Source organism: Carassius auratus, unplaced genomic scaffold, assembly GCF_003368295.1.
Source record: "Carassius auratus strain Wakin unplaced genomic scaffold, ASM336829v1 scaf_tig00022046, whole genome shotgun sequence".
Classification (NCBI taxonomy): Eukaryota; Metazoa; Chordata; class Actinopteri; order Cypriniformes; family Cyprinidae; genus Carassius; species Carassius auratus.
In genome coordinates, this window is record NW_020525158.1 from 42,622 (window position 1) to 51,705 (window position 9,084).

Below are 9,084 nucleotides of genomic sequence, written 5' to 3' on the forward strand. Positions count from 1 at the left end.
GTTGCAGAGGTTGTGGAAGGGAATCCTCATTCTCTGTGACTCCCCTCGCCGCTTCTCTTCCATCCTCTTCCGCTTGCCTGGTCTCCGAGCCTATGCACTTGGGGGGCATCTGCATTTCGGCTAAGGAGAGGGAGCGGAGAATAACCAACCACCTCTGTCTATATTGTGGTTCGGTGGCCCACTTTGTCTCCTCCTGCCCAGTAAAAGCCAGAGCTCGCCAGTAAGGGGAGAGCTACTGGCGAGCGCGACTACTCTGTTCTCTCCTTCAAGATCCTGCACTACTTTGTCGGTCCATCTCCGCTGGTCTAGTTCATCGGCTACCTGCAGTGCATTGATAGACTCTGGGGCGGAGGGCTATTTTATGGACGAGACCTGGGCTCTGGAACATGATATTCCGCTCAGGGATTTAAAGGATCCCACGGCCCTGTTCGCTTTGGACGGTAGTTCTCTCCCCAGGATTCAGCATCAGACGCTGCCTTTAACCCTCACCGTCTCTGGTAATCATAATGATACCATTTATTTCTTAATATTTCAGTCTCCCTTCACTCCTGTAGACTAAGGCCACCCCTGGCTAGTTCAACATAATCCCTCTATTAATTTGTCAGAGAATTCGGTCCCACTTTATATTAGGTGGCCTTAACTACTATGTACTTACATAAAAAAATAAGTATAATGTACTTATTGTGTTCATATTGTATTGTAAAACACTTTTGCTGCTATTGAGGTGGGATAGGGGTAAGGTTAGGGAGAGGGTTGGAGGTATGGGTAAGTTTAAGGGTGGGTTAAGGTGTAAAGTATGGGTCAACAGTGTAATTATAAATGTAATTACAGAAATTTAATACAGATGTAATTACATGTCATTTTGTTTAAATATAAGTACAATGTAAAAACATGTATGTACACAATAAGTACATTGTAATAAATTATTAATTAAAATGTAAGTACATAGTAGTTAAGGCCACTTAATATAAAGTGGGTCCAAGAATTCTATCCACTCTTGTAATGTCTCTTGTCATGTGGAATGTTTAATGTCTGCTGTCCCTCCTGTCTCCTCTGTCTCTGTCTCACAGGAGGAGCCTGGTGATCTGATGGGGGTGCCGGAGGAATATCACGATCTGCGGGCGGTGTTCAGTCGGTCCCGGTCCATTTCTCTCCCTCCACACCATTCGTACGACTGTAGTATAGATCTCCTTCCGGGAACCACTCCACCCCAGGGAAGACTATACTCATTATCAGCTCCCAAACATAAGGCTCTCAAAGATTATTTGTCTGAGGCTCTTAATGCAGGTAACATAGTTCCCTCCTCCCCCCCTGCCAGAGCGGGTTTTTTCTTTGTTCAAAAGAAAGATGGGTCCTTGCGTCCCTGTATAGATTCTGGTCTGAAAGACATAACTAGAATCCCATTACCTCTTATGCTGTCAGCCTTCGAGATCCTGCAGGGAGTTTTTTTTACTAAATTGGACCTTCGTAACGCTTACCATCTCATGCGCATCAAGGAAGGGGATGAGTGGAAGACGGCATTTAACACTCCGTTAGGGCACTTTGAATATCGGGTCCTTCCTTTTGGTTTCGTTAACGCTCCAGCTGTCTTTTAGGCACTAATAAATGACTTCCTGAGAGACATGCTGAAAATCTTTGTTTTCGTTTATCTTGACGATATCTTGATTTTTTTCGCCGTCACTCCCTATTCATGTTCAGCATGTCCGGCGCGTCCTCCAGCACCTTTTAGAGAACCGTCCATCAGCGCTTTTGCTGGCCCACTCGGGAACGTGACACGCGCCGTTTCGTGGCTGCTTGCTCCATCTGCGCGCAGACTAAGTCTGGGAACTCTCAGACCGCTTCCGATCCCATCTCGACCGTGGTCACACATCGCCTTAGATTTCATTACCGGGCTTCCTCCATCGGCGGGTAAGACAGTTCGATTGTAATTGATCGATTCTCTAAGGCAGCTCACTTTATTCCTCTCGCTAAACTCCCCTCCGCTAAAGAGATGGCCCAGATAGTAATCATGAATTCATGGTCTGAAAATATTTTCGTCGGACATAGTTTCGGACAGAGGTCCACAATTCACTTCTCAATTCTGGAAAGAGTTTTGTCGTTTGATCGTGGCGTCCGTCAGTCTCTCGTCCGGCTTTCACCCTCAGACTAACGGTCAAGCCGAACAAGTCAACCAGACTGTTGGTCGCATTTTATGCGGCCTTTCTTTCCGGAACCTGGCGTCCTGGTCAGAGCAGCTTCCCTGGGCCGAATACACCCATAACTCGCTTCCCTCCTCGGCAACCGGTCTGTCTCCTTTTCAATGTAGTCTAGGGTACCAGCCATTTGGGTCCACACTCACCTACTTGACAGGGATGGGCTTTTTCACTGGAGGACGCGTTATAATGGATTATGGACTTGATTTTCAAGTTGCATTTCTTTTTCTCTCTTTTTTTTGACCATTCACAATTAAGCATATTTTTTCCAATACCGTTTTGCTTTTGCAGTGTATCTTTAACTGACGCCTCCCTGTTCTGAAAGTCTCGACTCAAAGAAACTCCAACTGGTTAAAGAGTGCAACAAGATTCTGTAAGGAAACATTTCCCCTTATTGATACTATATACACTCAATTTTAAAAAGGCAGGATTGCCATGAGCTACAAGGTTAAAGATGATGTAACACAAGTAACAACAATGTAGGATGGGACTTGGTTTTGTCCATTGATTGTTGATTGGATGGAAGAGGAACTGAATGTGAGCTTGTGGTTTAAACTGATTAAATGACTGGGGAAATCCAGAATACAGCACCAGAGAGAAGTTTGACATTTAACTGAAAGATTGAGTAATGATGATTTGACAAAAAAATTATGAGGTTAAAAATCCTCATTATGAGGTTAGGAAACCAGTCTGAGATGATTTGAGCTTTGTGACATGTGCATTATCCTGCTGGAAGTAGCCATCAGAAGATGGTACAGTGTAGTCATAAAGGGATGGACATGGTCCGCAACAAAACTCAGGTAGGCTGTGGCATCTAAACGATGCTCAGTTGGTACTAAGGGGGCCCAAAGTGTGCCAAGAAAATATCTCCTACACCATTACAACACCACCACCAGCCTGAACCGTTGAGACAAGGCAGGAGGGGGTCCATGCTTTTATGTTCTTAATGCCAAATTCAGACCCTACCATCTGAATGTTGCAGCAGAAATTGAGATTCATCAGACCAGGCAATGTTTTTCCAATCTTCTATTGTCTAATTTCGGTGAGCCTGTGTGAATTGTAGCCTCCATTTCTTGTTCTTTGCAGACAGGAGCGGCACCCGATGTGGTCTTCTGCTGCTGTAGCCCCTCTGTTTCAGGGTTCGACATGTTGTGCATTCAGAGATCGTATTCTGCAGGTTGTTACAAGTGGTTATTTTAGTTACTGTTGCCTTCGATCATCTCTAACCAGTATGCCCATTCTCCTCTGAGCTCTGACATCAACAAGGCATTTTTGTCTACACAACTGCCGCTCACTTTGTGTCATGTAATGTAAGTTTTTTTCTAGGCGAGAATGTACTTGTTTAGACTACAAATATATGGTTTGCACATTTTTTTTTTAAATAAAGATAACGTCTATTTGAAAATTTGCTTCAACATTTTTGGAGACATGAGCTCCAAAGTGTCAAGAGGCCATTCAGCACTCATGAACCTCACCTCGGCCAGATCTTCTGGAATTTGCTGCTGGCTCTGATGCCTCTATAGTGGGTAAACATGAGATATCATTTGTTTTGGGTAAATCTGATGGGGAGTCATTAATCTATTATTTGTTCCAGAGAAAATAGTTTTAGCTGAGGGCAATATCTTATCACATTATATTTTATGTAACCTTAATTCTGTATGTTAAAGCATGGCTTTTATGATGATTGTTGTTGTTTTTTTTATTATTCTATAAATAATGTTTTATATACATAGTAGTATTTAGTATTGGGAAACTGTGTTTGTGATGATGATTTTTGTGCATTTTTCTGCCATTAGATGGCAACAAGAGACTGTTTTACGAGTAAGCAGTAAAGACTTTTATATTGAAAGGGAATGAAACCAAAGTCATTTTACTTTTAATAACTGCTTTTAAGATGAAGTTACCAAATGCAGTGAGCAGCTTTGCAATCGGAAATCACACTTAACAGGTGAAATGCACAGAACGACAAATATATAGCTTTCCCCAGTGGACATGATGTTTTATTGTGAATATGAGATTGAGCTGAAGAATAAATGCTGTTTCAGTTACAGGTAATCACACTTGCTTAAGCCGGGCATACACTGTGCGATTTCGGCAAGGTACCAACCCACACTGTACGAGTAGATCGCATGCGATGTAAAGCCAAAACTCACCATATTTGTGCGCTCACTGTACGGTCCAATCGTCGAGTTAAGATTTGACTGCTCACACTATACATGGGGAATCAACACGTAAGATCCCTCAGAACCCATATGTTTGTGGCTGTTTCAGAATAAACATGCTTTCCTGGGATAAACACACTGCTTTGGTGATATGCACAATTCTGTTTTTTTTTTTTTTTTTGCCGTTTATCTATCAAACTGAGATTTGAATGTTTTGTAAGGAAGTGCTTCCACACAAATGGGTTTTGATAGACACTCCGTTGTTTTTCTTATATATTAAAGGTCCCGTTTTACCCGCTTTTTTGAAGCTTTGATTGTGTTTACAATGTGCAATATAACATGTGTTCAAGATTCGCGTGTAAAAAAACACAGTATCTGTATACTGCTGTTTCCACTGTCACAAAAACGGGCTGATGACTTCCTTTTTCTGTGAAGCCTCTCCTTCAGAAATACGTAACGAGTTCTGATTGGGCCAGCGGTTTCTGTGCTGTGATTCGACAGCAGCTGAGAGCAGGATGCCCTCCTGGTAACGTGATTGGGCTAGAACGCACGTGCTGGAGATGTATTTATAGTCACAGGAGCGTTTTTACTGACGAGATGCGCATGAAAACCGCATTTGTTTTTTTTTTTTTTTTGCACAGCCCTAACATCTAGTTAACAAAGCTAAACAGCATTGCCCTTTGTGTAATAAGTTACAGAAACTGTTAAACACACCAACATAAATAATAAAATACACTTACCAGTTGTGGTCCAGACAAAGAGGGAACTGCTCCATCTTTCAAGAATAATCTTTGTGCAAATCCGGCATTAAACTGTTCGAGATTGAGAAAGTTGTCTTCAGCAAGCTGTCCTCAGCAAAATGAGCTGCACATACTGTAGTTTTACATGTGGATATTTATCTCGGGAACTGAGTTAAACATAAATTGTAACCATTAATCTCAAAGTAAAGTGTTTCTGGGAAGCCCAAACAAAGGTGATTGGACTCAGAGATGAAAAAAAAAACAGCGTTTCAACGACATGACGACAAACACAAACAGCTCTTCCTTCTTCCTTCGGAGCGCAACAAGGCCACGCCCCCTGTTTGTGAATTCATGTGGGCAGTGGTTAGTCAAAAAAACTGTTTTAGTGACGTCATTACTGAAGGAACTAGAGGGCTGTAGTCCAAACCGGTCGTTTTTTGTAGGCGAATTCTGTTAAATCAAATATCTCGCTTAGCATTGAACTTTGAGCTTTAGAATTTTACAGATATTATTTATACTCTAACAACAACATCAAACTGTTGTATAAACGCAGTATCACTCTCATACTCAGGCCATACTGGCACTACATGTATATCAGTGGCTGTGATTGCCTCTAGCCTAATCAGAGCTGTGATCAAGTAAGAGAGTGATATTGGTCATGTACAGTATTGTTCAAAATAATAGCAGTACAATGTGACTAACCAGAATAATCAAGGTTTTTAGTATATTTTTTATTGCTACGTGGCAAACAAGTTACCAGTAGGTTCAGTAGATTGTCAGAAAACAAACAAGACCCAGCATTCATGATATGCACGCTCTTAAGGCTGTGCAATTGGGCAATTAGTTGAAAGCGGTGTGTTCAAAAAAATAGCAGTGTCTACCTATGACTGTACAAACTCAAAACTATTTTGTACAAACATTTTTTTTTTTTTTCTGGGATTTAGCAATCCTGTGAATCACTAAACTAATATTTAGTTGTATGACCACAGTTTTTTAAAACTGCTTGACATCTGTGTGGCATGGAGTCAACCAACTTGTGGCACCTCTCAGCTGTTATTCCACTCCATGATTCTTTAACAACATTCCACAATTCATTCACATTTCTTGGTTTTGCTTCAGAAACAGCATTTTTGATATCACCCCACAAGTTCTCAATTGGATTAAGGTCTGGAGATTGGGCTGGCCACTCCATAACATTAATTTTGTTGGTTTGGAACCAAGACTTTGCCCGTTTACTAGTGTGTTTTGGGTCATTGTCTTGTTGAAACAACCATTTCAAGGGCATGTCCTCTTCAGCATAGGGCAACATGACCTCTTCAAGTATTTTAACATATGCAAACTGATCCATGATCCCTGGTATGCGATAAATAGGCCCAACACCATAGTAGGAGAAACATGCCCATATCATGATGCTTGCACCTCCATGCTTCACTGTCTTCACTGTGTACTGTGGCTTGAATTCAGAGTTTGGGGGTCGTCTCACAAACTGCCTGTGGCCCTTGGACCCAAAAAGAACAATTTTACTCTCATCAGTCCACAAAATGTTCCTCCATTTCTCTTTAGGCCAGTTGATGTGTTCTTTGGCAAATTGTAACCTCTTCTGCACATGCCTTTTTTTTAACAGAGGGACTTTGCGGGGGATTCTTGAAAATAGATTAGCTTCACACAGACGTCTTCTAACTGTCACAGTACTTACAGGTAACTCCAGACTGTCTTTGATCATCCTGGAGGTGATCATTGGCTGAGCCTTTGCCATTCTGGTTATTCTTCTATCCATTTTGATGGTTGTCTTCCATTTTCTTCCAAGTCTCTCTGGTTTTGCTCTCCATTTTAAGGCATTGGAGATCATTTTAGCTGAACAGCCTATCATTTTTTGCACCTCTTTATAGGTTTTCCCCTCTCTAATCAACTTTTTAATCAAAGTACGCTGTTCTTCTGAACAATGTCTTGAACGACCCATTTTCCTCAGCTTTCAAATGCATGTTCAACAAGTGTTGGCTTCATCCTTAAATAGGGGCCACCTGATTCACACCTGTTTCTTCACAAAATTGATGACCTCAGTGACTGAATGCCACACTGCTATTTTTTTGAACACACCCCTTTCAACTAATTCAACTAATTGCCCAATTACACAGCCTTAAGAGCGTGCATATCATGAATGCTGGGTCTCATTTGTTTTCTGAGAATCTACTGAAACTACTGGTAACTTGTTTGCCACGTAGCAATAAAAAAATATACGAAAAACCTTGATTATTCTGGTTAGTCACATTGTACTGCTATTATTTTGAACAATACTGTATACACACATATATAAGAAAACAAACATATGCATGGATACATAATTCAAAATAAAATCAACATATGCTTTTAGAAAATAGAGTGGAAAGAAAAGGATTTCAATTTCATGCCCACTTTAAGCAATGATGTACAACTACAAAACTGCAGAACTCTTTATAAGATTACTTGAAAATGAATGGGGGGGGGGGTTCCACTCCAGTACAACACTGTGGGTCCGTACATGTGTGCTCATTTTGTAAATACAATCATTCAGACTTGACTTGAAGGCAGTATAAAGCCTCATACAGACTTTCTATTTAGCAAACAAAAATCTTTGTTTTAAAGAATTATCTAAATTACATAATATTCTTGTTTTTGAAAAAAACAAAGTCTACATATCAGGATGAAACTCCACAGCTCTCTTTCTACCGTCTGCAGGACTGCAAATGGAGGTGATCTACAGGGAATCCCTTCATGTCTTTGCCTGATTAGCCGTCTCAAAGGCCATAGATGAACATAAATCAAACCCCTTAAAGGGCTTTTTCATAAATTTCTCCATTAAGGGACACCAGCACGAGGTATGTACATTATCAGTGGCCCCTGATAAAGGACTACTGTAAACGGTCTCTTCATTTTATTATCAAAAGCAGTCAGTGCTACATACTGTTTAAAAGTTTGTGGTTGGTAAGATTATTTTATTGTGTTTTGAAAGAAGTCACTTACTGTATGCTCACCAAGACTCTGTTTGTTTTAATAAAAAAGAAAAAAAAAACTATATATTTTAAAATGTAATTTATATATATATATATATATATATATATATATATATATATATATATATATATATATATATATATATATATATATATCATCAATAATTCCTGATTTTTTTTATTAAACGTGCGTGCATGTGTGCAAAAAAAAAAAAAAAAAAAAAAAAAAAAAAAAAAAAAAGATAAGTAAATACAATTTAAGCTGTTATTCACTGAACATGTTCATGATAGATTTTACTTTTCTGAGTGAGCTTGTAATTTAAAGTAAATTATTTGGCTATATGACAGCCAGAAATAACTGATGTTAGAATTGTATCACAAAAATTCTGAAAAAAATTTAAGGCATACATTGTTGCAGAGATTTTACTTTAAAACAGGAGTTATAATTAAAAATCTTTGTTTATATTCATAATTCACTATCTTATCCAGTGCTATTAGTTGCCGGTTGACCTTTGTACAAAATCTATGTTTCAGCTGGTCACCTTATTTGTCCCCTCACTACACTCCAGTGGGGAAGATAATTAGGAATAAAATGAAGTGTGTGTGTGTGTGTGCACGCTAAAGGGATCTGCTCTGTGAAAATAGGCTGGTCAGTCCTCACAAGCTCAATTTCTTATTTACAATGCTCTTGTGTATCTAATGTAAAATCAATGAATCTATGTAAGGAGAAGTTAGAGTCCTTCTAAAGACAATGAAAAACTACTTAACGATGTTCCCACTATGCTTTATTACTGAAGGAGAATTGCAGCTGTCAGATAAGCAGTAGCAAACAGTGCATTCAACTTGAACAGGTTATCTGAGCTAACTTTTGCTCACTATGTGCAATCAGAAATTTTGAGGCAAACCAAGAAATTTAAGAATATTTAATTGCAAAAATAAATTACACATTTTATTTAAGGTAAATGTAATTGTAGTGCATTCAGCTGTATTTCTTCAACAT